The sequence below is a fragment of the Vicugna pacos genome, chromosome X, assembly GCF_048564905.1.
Source record: "Vicugna pacos chromosome X, VicPac4, whole genome shotgun sequence".
Taxonomy (NCBI): domain Eukaryota; kingdom Metazoa; phylum Chordata; class Mammalia; order Artiodactyla; family Camelidae; genus Vicugna; species Vicugna pacos.
In genome coordinates, this window is record NC_133023.1 from 11,427,415 (window position 1) to 11,440,638 (window position 13,224).

The 13,224-nt window shown below is 39.9% G+C and overlaps 1 long non-coding RNA gene across 1 annotated transcript; it reads left to right on the forward strand.

Annotated features, from left to right (window-relative positions):
• Positions 1–201: 201 nt before the first annotated feature.
• LOC140691899 (uncharacterized) lies at positions 202–12,777 on the forward strand. Its single transcript, XR_012067519.1, has 3 exons — positions 202–827; positions 2,476–2,683; positions 9,281–12,777. It is a non-coding gene; the product is annotated as an uncharacterized lncRNA (long non-coding RNA).
• Positions 12,778–13,224: the final 447 nt, after the last annotated feature.

The window sequence follows — 13,224 nt, forward strand, 5'->3', positions numbered from 1 at the left end:
GGAGCCGGGGCTGCGGCGAGCAGAGGGGCGGGCTGGGCGGCGCGCTGGAAGCCGCGCGGTCGTCGCCAACGGCACCGGAGGCAGCTCAGGTGACCGCAGAATCCAAGGAAGCTGATTGGCTTGGGGTGGTCTCTAAGGGGTGGTCCGAGACCGGAAACCAGGCCACGTGAGCCGGAAGCGGCTTATGCCGGGGCCGGCGCGCCTGCGCACTCCTGCGCGTACCTTAGGGACGCGAGCGCGGTTCTCTCAGCTATTTAGTGGTGAGATGGCATAGTTTCTCGGTGCCCTTTGTCGACCCTTCTGTGCGGGGCAGGGAAGGTCTGGACAGACAAGAGCCACGTTCGAGCTCCGATAACTGCGTGCCCCAAGAGTGTGGGACGGGACGGTGTGATTACCGGTGATGTTGGTGAGGGGAGAGGGAGTGCTGCAACTCTGAGGAAAACAAGTCAGCTCTTTCGTGGAGCTCCTGCACACGTTCAGAGGGCTTTTGCAATTATTTTGCCTCAAAACTGCCCGGAATCCGGTCCCTCCTTCCTATCGCACTGCTACAGCCCTAGTCACCTTTCACCCCAAGCTGTGCAAGTGTCTTCCCTGGGCTTGCCTCGCCCATCCTCAGTGCTGCGGACCTGAGGAGTTTCTGTCCGTTTTCTGCTGAAAAGCTCAGACAACAGCTCATCTTCAAGATCCCGCTTCCTTCACTCGGAGTCGCTCCCCTTCTCCCCCACAGCCGCCTGGGTTCCAGTTTAGCCTTGCCGACGACTTGCTCTGCCTGGCATGCCCTTGCCCTCAAATGTCACATCTTCTATGAAGCCTCACCCTCAAACCCTGTAAGAACGAATCCCTCTTTCACCTACATGCCTATTAGCCTCTATTTAGCACATTGAATTTTATTCATTTTGCATCCCAACCTAGGTCACTGCCTGGTGTATAACATCATTAATAAATGTGAGTTGACTGATGAGTATAAAATGATAGATTTGTTAGGAGCCGTTGTGTCTGGCACATAATGGATGTCTATATGTTTTTGAATGAAAGGATGGATGAATCATCTAGTCCGACTCATCGTTTACAGATGAGGAAGGGGGGCCCCAAGGGATTAAGTGACCTTGCTTGAACAGTCACGGGTTTCTCATGTAGAATGCTATTCATTACCCTAGTCACCTAGGTTCTTACAAAGGAAGCCAGGAAATTGCTTTTGTTAAGCTATGCCCTTTTTGCAGAGGTTCCCAAACATAGTCGCCAGAATTTTTTAACAGCCGAAAGGGAAAAAGAGATGCTAACTTTTTCATGAAGCTAAAATTTAATCAATTTAAAAGGATCCTTTACTAGGGATTGTGTTCTTTTTGTGTGTGTTAAAATATCTTTAAAACTAAGATAGTATATAACAGGGATTTGGGGGCATTTTTAATGCCCTTCTTTGGCAAAATAAAAATGTATAATACTTCCCTCTTTTAAGCACTACTGTGCTGCTTGGAAATTTTCCTACGTACATATATGCTTAACATATACTGTAATATTAAAGAAGTGGTGAATACAAAGCACAGAGCTGGTTTACTGTAGATCTTTAGTCCCCCTGCCCAAATTTCTCTCTGCAACCTGACCAATCATGCCTCAGAGGCACATGTTAATGTCCCATTTCTCCCTGACTACGTAACACTAATGCCATTAGCCAATCAAAGATAGATCTAATATTATGCAATGAAAACTCACCCTCTGACTCCAAATGCTGCTTTTCTCTTTTTCTGTACAAAACACATATGTCCTCAAGGTTCTTGAGATAACTACCTCTAAGTTTAAGTTCATTGATTATGTTCCTAATGTTGGTCTGTGGTTCTGAAAAGGAGGATGTGAGACTTGCTCATGACACTGGCAGTCTCTGGTGTTCCTAGCCAAGAAAAGGTGGGGGTTGGGGGAGGAAGAAAAAGGAATTATGGGAAAAATAATTAGCAGCTGAAAGCAGCTATTACATAATCTTGGCTGCTTATTAATTTAGCAGAAGGAATGGCTTATTAAATTCTAATAGCAACAGCACAACTGCAAACAACCTAGCAATTAACAGTGCAGGGCCCATTATTTTGTTAATATGTTCTCTTCTTTTGGCAAGTGTGTAAGAACAAAATTTATAGAAGCAGATGGTCTTTTTCAGTAGATTATAGATGGTTTATTCCCCAGTCTTAGTATTAAGTGCTAATTGTGCATTCACCGTGAAAGGCAAAAGAAGCACTGTTATTGTCTTTGTTGGTAATTAACTGCTTGACTCTGAGTCCCACAATTTCCAAAATGTGGGCTTTGTTATATACCCGGTTCTTCTCACCTAGTATCTTCTTCATGTGTCATGTTAATAGGGTATCTTTTTTAGTCCTCTGCTTTTGTTGTCTGGGTGGTCCTGATTTCTTGGTTGTTATTAATTGATGGTACAAAAATTATTTTTATGAAAAAGTAACAATCAGATTTTATACTTTTTTTTTGATACAGGAGACATTTATTACAAAATTCTTTCTTATGGAACAAGAACACATAGTTTCATGGTGCAAGGCTGCCTGATGTTTCCCAGGTTTCAACGGCCCAGATAGATAAAGGAAAATTCCGCAAGGTCAGAAGAGAGAAGAACAGATTTATCCTGAAATAGGAATGATAACCATGTCCCAAGTGTTCAGAAGGGGAAGAATTTGAAGTATTTCTGGTAATCTGCTTTTTCTTTATTTATGTTTTTATTGAGATATAATTGACATATAACATTATATTAGTTTCAGGTATACAGCATAATGATTCAATATTTATATATATTGCAAAATGATCACAACAAGTCTACTTAACATCACTTGTTTCTTAAAAAATAAGTGCCCAGTTTTTCTTTGTGCTAAATGCAAGAGGTGAGGGTGAAATAGAGATTCTATTTTCTAACAGTAAATTTTTGAGACTTTATATGTTATCTTTTATAAGTTTTCAAAAATAGTTTTAGTTTCCTGTTAAATGTGTGATGGCCATATGCTTTTATCTCTTCTCCTTCTCAAAATGCCATTAAATGAAAAAAGAAAAAGAGGCATGTTTAGAGTATAGACCCACATGGACAATAAAGGAGAGGATATTAGCATGAGGGTGTCAACAGGGTGTGAGGGTACACTCTCGGCTCATCATTAAACACTGACAATTTAAGTAAAAATTGTAGTATGTTCATATTGAGAATATGGAGGACGGAGGTGAGGGGATGTTGAAATAATGCTAAATCCTCATGCAGTAACAGTAAGAAAATAGATAAGATCTAACATAAATCAAGAAATAGAACAATTAGCATATTCTTTTGATACCAGGAAGTAAATTCCAGAAGCAATGATGATTTTCTTTCCAGGGACAGAATCTTGAGGTAGAATGTAATAAAGGTTATTATTACATTTTACTTTAGAGCAGGTTTTACTTAGATACATTTTTTAAATATTGTAATGAAGTAGATAAAAATTCTTCTGTTAGTGCTAACACTGTACTATGGATTTGTACAGTGTTCCTTTAGCCAATCTATATATTATTTGAAATTTATTAAATAAAAATATCTTGCAATGGAATTCAGTGCTGAATCAGTGCAGAAGATCACAGTAAGTACAAAAAAGATGCTTAGAGTTTGTGAATTTGCATCTCCTAAGATAAAGTTGTTCTGAGGAGAAAACTGGCCTAAAATATTGAGGATTTGTGAATCAAATCATTTCAAATAGATAGAGCTGTCAATGCCAAAGTCCTCAAGAATGAACTAAAGAGAAATATGGAACATATGCTCTTTCTCGAAGCCTGTTTCCATAGCCTTGAATAAAATACAGGAAAATGACTCTTCTTTTAATATTAGGTTAGTGCAGTGATTCTCAACCTAGGCAATTTTATCCCCCACCAGGGGACATTTGGCAGTGTCTGGAGACATTTGGGTTGTCACAATGGGATGGGGGCTGGGGAGGGGGGGTGGGTGCATTGTGGTGATGCTGTTGCAGTGTGTAGGACAGCTTCCATCACAAAAAATTAACCAGCCCAAAATGTCAGTAGAGCCAAGGTTGAGAACCCTGAGTTAGTCACTGAAAAGCATGTAGCAATGGAGATATTTTATAGACTTCCAAGAAATAAAACAAACACTTATCTTCATATTTTTTTTCTCTTGGATGAGTTGGAATTCTCTTGGATGAGCATTCTTAATATTTAATAGGTAAAATCCTTAACTGCTAAAAAGACTGGCCACATACATAAGCAGTTAGTATTCTTTAAAGTAACTAGAATAAACTATCCAAATGAAATATTTTTTCAAAGTGATCCCAGAATATTAGTGCAGTTGCTTAGAACCAGGATCCATAGGATGACTATTCCATCCATTCATTCATTAACATAAATGTTTATTATGTGTCTGCTCTATGCCAAGTACTCTGGAAGGGTAATGGAGATACAGAGATGAATAAGATGTTGACTGTGTCCTAAAACTCCAAAACCATTTCTCCTGACACAGAATTCCGTGTCTTTTGGTGACAAACCTTAGATGGTCAGGGGAGCAGTCACCAGTCAAACATATGAATACATTTTCTTTTAGAAAACCCCTAGAGATGCTTCATAGAACCTTAGATTTTCTGTGACTGACACTTGTGGAAACTATTTGCCCTAATGACCTCCAAGGGCTCTTAGCAATCTTTTCATTCTATGAGAATTCACAGATTCAATATGTTTTCAACAAAACAATTTCAAATAATTTTCTTTTGACCTAGTCCTTAAAATGAAATGTTTCAGTAGTAATGTAAGTCAAGTAGACTTACGGTTCGAGGATATTCCTTAGAGGACTTGTGAAAACACAAGATCCCTCTCCAGAGTTTCTGATTCAGCACATCTGAGATGAGGCCTGAGAACTGCATTTTTTTTTTTTTGCAGTATAGTTGTTTTACAATGTTGTGTTAGTTTCTGGTATACAGCAAAGTGATTCAGATACATATGTATGTATATGTATATTTTTCAGATTCTTTTCCCATTATAGGTTATTACAAGGTATTGAATATAGTTCCCTGTGGTATACAATAGGACCTTGTTGTTTATCTATTTTATATATAGTAGTGTGTATCTGTTAATCCCAAACTCGTAATTTGTCCCTTCCCTGCCCCACTTTCCCTTTTGGCAACCATAAGTTTGTTTTCTATGTCTGTGAGTCTGTTTCTGTTTTATAAATAAGTTCACTTGTATTATTTTTTTAGATTCCACATATAAGTGATATTGTGTAATATTTATCTTTCTCTGATTTACTTCAGTTAGTGTGATAATTTCTATGTCCATCCATGTTGCTGCAAATGACATTCTTTCATTCTTTTTTATAGCTGGGTAATATTCCATTGTATATATGTAACACAACTTCTTCATCCAGTCAATGGACATTTAGGTTGCTTCCATGTCTTGGCTATTGTAAATAGTGCTGCTTTGAACATTGAGGTGCATGTATCTTTTCAAATTAGACTTTTCATATTTTCCAGATGTATGCCCAGGAGTGGAATTATTGGGTCATCTGATAACTCTATTTTTAGTTCTTTGTAATGGCTGCACCAATTTACATCTCCACCAACAGTGTATGAGGGTTTCCTTTTTCTCCACATCATTGCCAACATTTGTTATTTGTGTTCTTTTTGATGATGGCCATTCTGATAGGTATGAGGTGGTATCTCATTTTGGTTTTGATTTGCATTTCTCTAATAATTAGTGATGTTGAGCATCTTTTTTTCATGTGCCTATTGGCCACCTGTATGTCTTCTTTGGAGAAGTGTCAATTTAGGTCTTCTGCCCATTTTTTGATAGGGTTATTTGTTTTTTTGATATTGAACTGGAAATTAAGCCCTTTTTGTCATGTCATTTGCAAATCTTTTCTCCCATTCTGTAGGTTGTCTTTTCATTTTGCTTATGGCTTCCTTTGCTGTGCTGTGATTAGGTCCCATTTGTTTATTTTTGCTTTTATTTCTTGAGACTAACCTAAGAAAACATTGCTATGATTTATGTCAGAGAATGTTTTGCCTATGTTCTCTTCTAGGAGTTTTATGGTAAGAATTACATTTGTAACAAGTTCCCAGGTAGTGCTGATGCTTGCTGGTCTTGGGACCACACTTTGAGAACCACTGCTTTATACCAAAAAAGGCTATGATATCTAATAAGAAAGTTCTCAAAGCCAGTGATTGATATATTTTTCCCAAACAAATGAGCTAAAGGAAATTTGAGATCTGAATATGTTTTATTGCTGATCTCATTAAGTTTGATAACATTGGGAGAGTAATGTTCCCAGTTATATGAACCTAAAGGTAAATCTATGTGCACAACCCACAGTGGCCTGTGATCATGGTGTGCCCTGTACAAACTAATGTACTGTAATAGTCTAAGTTAGAAATTAGAGCACTTAGACTTGAAGTTTGCATCATAAAAATCAGATGCTTACTTGATGACTATCACTGCTCTAAAAATATTTTCCAACTCCTCATGCCAACTAGGAACCACCTCTGAAATACTTTGCCAGCAATTACAGACATGAGGTGGAAAGGACAGAGTTGAGAGGGACCAGTTAGATAGAATCTCTATCCTTGGATAAGGCAGAAATAGTAGTAATCAAAATCCACCCTTTCTCTTCCTTGGCACACAGCTAGACCCTGTTTCTTAGCCACCTAAGGTGCCCACTGAGCTGAGATCAGGCTATGAAATGTAGATGTAAGTGTTATCAGGCCAGGCCCAGAGAACCTTCCACAGGAAAGCCTCTTCCCTCACCCTCTCCTCCACCCTGCTTTTTCCCCCTGGGTGTTGACACCCAGGGTGACCTTGGAAGTCAGGCTTTGAAGATGGCTGAGTCTCTGTCAGCCTGGGTTCCAGAATGACTGCATGGAGCAGACACACAGACCACTACACCATCATCATTTCTACCACCAATTATACTTTAAGTGAATGAGAAATAACTTTGTATTAAGCCACTGATTTTTTGGGTTCAACTGTTAACATCTGTTAGTATTACTAACCATTCTTGCAAGCTATTACACGCTTCATTACAAAGAGAAGGAGCCATATGATTGGGAGAGCAATGAATTTTTCAAGTGGCTAGTTCTTTTTCTCGATTCTAAACCTGCTTTTTGTGTTCTTCATGTGTCTCCTTTCCATTGAAAAAAAATTTTTTAATCAAACATGTATGCACATAGAGTCAAACACTTTTTTTTGCAGGAGGTGGAGGGTGGAGGTATTTGGGTTTATTTATTTAAATGGAGGTACTGGAGATTGAACCCAGGACCTCATGTATGCTAAGCATATGCTTTACCACTGAGCTATACACTCCCTACCTCCACTGAAATTTAAAGAGAATCCTCATACAATCTGGGCCCAGAATTTAAAACTACTCATCTATCAAAGGGGCAGAAAAGACTGATTTGAGATTTTCTTTACCTTACATTCCTATGGCAAAACCTAGCATTTGTACCAGGCAATAAATAGATAATGCAAAATTTAAAAAAAAATCATATGGCTGAAAGAGCCAGGGAAATAGGGGCACAGGGGGAACATATTCTGGTGAACTGTCCCTAATTGTCAAAGGTGGATGATACTGTCAATTTCTTGGAACTGAGAAACCCAAAGTTAACAGTTTATTTATAATCACATTATATCCTTGTCTTTTAAATACTATGGGACAGAGTTAAAACATTTATCATAAAGTACTATTCAGAATACGTGGACATTTTAATTGAATGATTTGAAAAACTTTTAGAATATTGCACACATTTTAAATATAACAAATACATAGAATAATAGAATTTTAAAGGTCATTTCCCTCAAAAACTTCATTTTACAAATAAGGAAGGGAGAGGGTATAGCTCAAGTGGTAGAGCACATGCTTAGCATGGACAAGGTTCTGGGTTCAATCCCCAGTACCTCCTAAAACTAAATACATACATACATACCCCCCAAAAAAACAAATAAGGAAACTAAGCCCCAGAGAAGTAAACAAATTGCTCAAGATCATACTACCTCGTTAGTGGTAGATGAGGAACTAAGAGCCCTGTGTTCTGTCTCCAGGCAGTGTTTTCCCACAGTCCCCTGTCTGTTGCGCATACTACTAGCACATTATCTTTAGGCAAAAACAAACAGACTGAAAAACAACACACACACCTCCTCAAAATTCAAACTCTTCAATTCTTTCTCTTATCTCCTGGCTTGGTATTAAAGTGTTTGTGTCTCTGCTAGCCCACTGAAACCCTTGAGATCTCCAGGAATGGGATAGTATTTTACTAATCTTTATGTCACAGAACCTAATACAATACCAGAGTAGATGCTCAAAAAAATGTTAATTACTTTGAATTTGAATGCCAAAAGAAAAACTAATAAGCCCCTTTCTCATTGCTTCTTGAGTATTTTCAGTTTCTTCTACCCGCCTCTCCCACCATAGCATATGAAGTAATCTCCAAGTTTCCATCCCCACTAATATTGCTCTAGGTCAGACCAACAAACAGAACTTTCAGTCTCAGCTCCTTGCCTCCATCTGATCCCATTACTGAGTATTTTTTTTGAAACATAAATCCAATAGTGATTAGACCTTCTGTTTAGAATGTTTCAATTTCTTTATTACTCTGACTTGTATGCCTAAGTCTGGGCCAGGTACTCACTGGGTACTGGAGATAAAATAGAGGACAACTTAGACATGAAACCTTCTGCCAGGTGCATATAGTATGAGGACAGAGGGCACAATTTACAACTGGCAATCCCAATACAGTGGAGTAAGTGTTTCAAAAGAAGGAAGGCCAGGTTGTTGTGGGAGCTTGTAAAAGAGGGCCTAACCCTGAGTTTTGGTGATAGTGATAGGTGGTAGGGTCAGAGAAGGTTTCCTGAAGGACACAGCCTTTAGGCCAAGATTGGAAAAAAAAAAAAAGGAGGGGGGTAGTTAGCCAAGAGAAGAAAGGGCAAGAGTACTCCGCACAGGGAGAATAGCACGTACAAAGATGAAGAGATGAGTGTATGACTGTCTTAAGGACCTAAATAGAAGGTCAGTGTGGTCAGAGAGTACCTGGGTAAAGATGAGTCTGCAGAGAACAGGAAGATCACATTATATAGGACCTTTCAAACAAGATTAAAACATTTAGGCTTTACATAAAGATATTGGGAGACATTAAAAGATTTTAAGCAAAGGCAATGCCATTATTGGATTTGAATATTAGAGTTTCAGAAAAATCACTCTGGGTGAAATGTGGTTAATTGCAGGATATACTGTAGTCCAAATTTAGTTGCTGATAAAATAAACCATTCTAATTCATACAAACAGGAGCAATCTAAGAATGATTGGAGGAGCTGAAAGAGCAAAAGCTAGGCTGAGTTTCCAGGAAGACTTTCCAGAATAACACTGCAGAACTTGACTGCCAGGGAGCCACTGTGTCTGCCATGATCATGAGGTGGAATACTAAGAAACTGTCTCCCTAACTGCTGGCTTCAAGCCTATACCTCCTCTGCTGTGACTGAGAAATCAGGAATCTGCTGCCAGAAAAGTGGATGCCGTGGGTCCTCCCTCTTTTCACTCATGTCGCTAGAGACTGGACACTGGACTCCCTCTGCAACTGCCACTGAAAGCCAGATGCTTCCATAATCATGCTTGCCAGCAGGAATAGTGGAAGTGAGGCCCCCGTCTTCATGATATATCACTTCCCCCTTCCAAGTGTTGCATGGGTGCACCTGATTGTTGGAATCTACATCAAAACCAGGAGCCTTGCCATGGAATGTAGTTTTTGTTTTCTGGAAGGAACACTACAAGGAGGTTGGAATGGATATTGAACAAGCAGATCTACAATGTCCACTGTAGAGGTCAAGACTGGTGACTGAGAGACCAGTTGGGAAGCTGTTGAATAATTCACATAAGAGGTGAAGGTAGCCTGAACAAGGAATAAAAAGAAAGAGATTGATTGGAGAGAGTTTAGGAGGTAGGATTGATTGATATAGGTTGCTTTGATGTAGAGGCAAGGGGAATGGGTGTAAAGTCAAGGATGATGCTGAGGGATAATTCCCTGAGAGACAGAACCCAGAAAGAAGGCAGACTGGTGGTGAAATGATGAATTCATTTTTCATCCTCCAAAATCAGACATCTGTGGGGCCTCCAAATGGACTGTGGGAGTTGTTGATGTAAGTCTGATGGCTCAGGAGTGAGGTTAGAGCTGTAGCTAGAGATTTGTGAATCATCAGCATAGAGCTGGTAAATGAAGCTGAGTAGGAGGATGAGATCACTCCAGAAGAATGTATACAACAATAATATATATTTTTTAAGTACTGTGAAGGACAGAATTATAATGTGATTCCCATGATGTTATGTTAGGTTACCTTGCCAAAGGGAATTTGCAGATGTAATTAAGATCACTAATCAGTTGACCTTAAGATAGAGAGATTGTAAAACTGGGCCTAACTTAATATTATGGGACTCTTTAAAAGAAGAGAGTTTTCTCTAGCTAATAGAAGAAGAAATCAGAGAAATTTGAAGCATAAGAGGGATTTCATGAGAGAGGGTTCTTCACTGGTGAGATAGAGGGTCATGTGGAGGTCATGTGGAGGTCCTGAGAGCAGCCTCTAGGAGGTGAAAATGAACCCAGCTGACAGCCAAGGGATTGAATTCTGCCAACAACCTGAATGAGCTTGGAAGAGGACCCTGAGCTCCAGATGAGAACACAGCCTCAGCCAACACCTTGACGTTAGCCTTGTGAGACCAGAGCAGAGCAGCTAATCAGTGCCTGGACTCCTGACCCACAGAAGCTGAGAGATACTAGATGGATGTTACTTTAAACTGCTAAGTTTGTGTTAATTTGTTACACATTAATAGGTCACTTATACAAGTATCCAGGACACAGCTCAGAAATACAAACTTTTAGGGGGCAAAAGAAGGCCTCAAAAGAAGACTGAAACGGAGTGGTTAGAAGCATAGGTGGAGATCCAGAAGTATGTAGTCATGAAGCTACAGGAAGAGATCCTGATAAGGAGAAAGTTGTCAAATTTGTCAAATGTGCCAAATATTGCTGAGAACTCAAGTAGGAACAGAAAGAGCTGACTGGATTAAAAGAAGCCATTTTAGTGAAATGACATGTAGAAACACTCATTGCAGCATGTGGAGGGGAAAGTGGAAAGGGAGAAGTGGAGACAGCTCTCTTAGGAGGTTTGTATTTAAAGAGAAGGAAAAAGAGAGGCAGCTAGAGGGGAGGCATGGCATCAAATTGGAGATGCTGTTGTTGCTTAACGAGGGAGACACGCCGATGGGTAGGAGTCAGTCAAGAGGAAGAGGCTGAAGATTTGGGGGAAAGGCAGTACTACAAAGACTCTGAGTAGTGAAGAGGTGATGCAAGCCAGACACAGTAGAGACTAAATAAGAGACGGGGCATTTCTCCCATTTTGCTCAGACCAAGGGGTTATAGAGGAGGAAGAAAGGATGTAGGTAAGCACATAGTTTGGTGGTAGAGAAGCAGCTTCTTCCTCTCTGACACAGAGGAGAAGGTAAGATTGTCTGCTGGGCATGAAGAAGGAGGTGGAGAGGGGTTGAGAAGTGGGAAACAGTTTTCTCCTAGGGACCTTGGAGAACTGGAGAGAGGCTTCTGGAGCAATATGAGCAGATAACTGAGGGCACTGAGTGTGCACTGGAGACAAGATCTGTGACTGGATCATCCTGGAATTAGGTGCATTGATGGAAGGTTGAGATTTGTCAGACAGCTGAGATACAAGGACAAGAGACTGAAGTGATGGAATTCAAGCCAGATGAGGAAAGCAGTAACAGTGAAAGCGGGGAGTTTCGGGGCAGGAGGGAGGTGGTGGATGCTGATACGATAGAACAGAAAGAGACAAAGTGATGGGGTCCAGAGAGAGGAAGATCCTACACCCACTAAAGCCAGATGAGAATTAGAGCAGCTGAGTGAGACAGCTGGAAGCATTGGGAGTCGTGTTCTGAGAGGGACGTCTGATGGTGTTGTTTCAGAGGTGGGGGAGGTGGGAGGTTGAGTGGAAAGTATAACAAATAAGGACGGAGTGGTGACCAAGTGGAAAGGAAGTGAAGGTCAATGGAGCAGAGAAGACCAAGGAAGGGACTCACTTGGGTGTTGAGTAGTGGGTCATCTATGTGAATATCAGAGTTATTCAGGACGGTAGCAGGACCTGATGGAAAAGGTGACAGTGATCCAGTTGCTAAAAATTCCAAGGCAAGAAGGAGTGGTATACAATGGCAGCATTGGAACAGGGTGTGATTTTTTTTAAGAAACAGCTTTATCGAGATATAATTAACATGCCACACAATTCACCCATTTATAGTGTACAATTCAATGGCTTTTAGTATATTCACAGGGTTGTACAACTATCACCACAATTTCAGAACATTTTCCTCACTCCAAAAAGAAACTGTACACCCCTTAGTCATCACCTCCAATCTCCTCAATCCCTGCAAAGCCCCTAGCCCAGCCCCTGGCAGCCACATCTGCTTTCTGTCTATAGATTTACCTATTCTGGCCATTCCATGTAAATGGAAGCGTAGTACATGTGGTCCTTTGTGTCTGGCTTCCCTCACTTAACATAGTGTTTTCAAGCATCATCCATCTTGTGGCATGCATTGGGATTTCATTTCAGAGCACGATTTTAATGAGTAGAAAGAACCTCAAAAGAATTTAGGGGAGGATGCAAGGCAAACACTTCGCTTGTACACCAAGTCAGTTCTGGTCATTGACATCCAGCGCTGAAATTGTTATAAGAATGTCTTTTTCTCAGGAGTATCTGAAGTAAGTCATTATTAAATGCTAATGCTTGCTTCTTCCCTCCCTGCCCCCAGCAGTAAATATAACTGAAAGCCTTGCTTAATGACAAAAACTGAATCAGTCATTGTTGCTTCATGTTAACTACTTGCCTAAGAAACACATTCATCTTATAGAGGAGATAATGAGCAAAACTGGCAATGCCCTAATAAGCTCTAAATTAAGCATACATAATGTTGAACAAAATATAAGAATCAGCAAAAAAATTTTTTTTTATTTATTGATCATTAGTGTTAATGAGAACAGCAGCAAGTGGCTTTGTTCCTGTTCACTTAGAAAGTATAAAAACAAGGTAAGCAAGCAATTAAGAAGGTTAATGTGAGGATTCAGTTTTCATCCTGATAATGGAATAATTTATTTTCTGGCCTATTGACCTTGGAAGCCCTGTATAGTTTTATCTTCTCTGGTCTTTGGCTGCTTTTCAACCATGTTAGTAACAGAAACT